Source organism: Etheostoma spectabile, chromosome 5 (genome assembly GCF_008692095.1).
Source record: "Etheostoma spectabile isolate EspeVRDwgs_2016 chromosome 5, UIUC_Espe_1.0, whole genome shotgun sequence".
In the NCBI taxonomy this organism is placed as follows: Eukaryota; Metazoa; Chordata; class Actinopteri; order Perciformes; family Percidae; genus Etheostoma; species Etheostoma spectabile.
In genome coordinates this window covers 11,037,347-11,038,341 of record NC_045737.1, presented here as the reverse complement: position 1 = coordinate 11,038,341, position 995 = coordinate 11,037,347, and the positions used below count along the sequence as shown (strand labels likewise).

At 35.4% G+C, this 995-nt stretch overlaps 1 protein-coding gene across 3 annotated transcripts in view; it reads left to right on the top strand.

Annotated features, from left to right (window-relative positions):
- Positions 1–995, top strand: part of prkg1l (protein kinase cGMP-dependent 1, like) — a 21,681-nt gene that overhangs the window by 3,212 nt on the left and 17,474 nt on the right. The window lies entirely within an intron of this gene.

Here is a 995-nt window from a genome sequence, read left to right as displayed (position 1 = left end):
CGCTCTTTGGTGACGTGGTTGATTACGTTACTGTAGATCCATCCATCATCGTATGAAGCCCCGCCCTGACAATTTGATTGGTCCGAACAACTCTGGTTCGCGCGTAGTTGCTCCACAACGGATCGAGTCCAGACCGAGCTTCCCGAACTCAAATGTTGTGGGCGGGGCTAAGTTTGGTTACATTTACTGTACAGTAAAGATGAAAGTCTTTCGCTCAAAATGAAACATTTATTACAAACGCAAATGATTTAAGGAATTATATAATGAAACAGAAACTTGAAACTTAAAACAGTCAAAAACAAAAATAGTTTCCTGAAGTTTTAATGTGCAGTTTATAATAACAGTTTGTTTTTAGGTGTTGCAGATTGCTGACAGAGCCGAAGCGGAGCCAAAGCAGCACATTTTTTTTAATTAATTCACTTTATTGGTTATCGATCTAATAAAACACTGTTACAGATAATCCACAAATTGCCAAATATCGGCCCCGATAACCGGCCAGGGCCGATAATTGGACAATTCGTACTATGCAAGGGTGGGCGAATAATAAAAATTTGAATCGCGGTTACGATTTTGTTTCCTCGTGATCAAAAACAGAATAATCGAGAAATTTAAGGGTTGACAATTGGTGCTTTCATAAGATAGTAACGCAATGAAAGTTTTGAGAAATAATTGATTTTTTTTTTTAAATGCGGGTGAAGGAAAATAATAAAACAGCTAGTAAGGTTGGTTAGTTCAAAAAAATGAACTTTACTTTAATGTAGACTTTAACCCTCGTGTTGTTTTCCCGCCAGAATTGTTGAGGCTTTTTTATCAATGTTTCTAACTTTTGCTTATGGTTTTGTCCCTTTTTCATCCCTTTTGACACTATTAACTTCAGTTATTTTTGGAATTTATGGTTGATAAAAAAAAACAAAAAACAAATGTTTGAGTTAGAAAAGCAGAAATTAGAAATGATTTAGAATAGATGTTGATGGATAATCACAGACTGGAATATG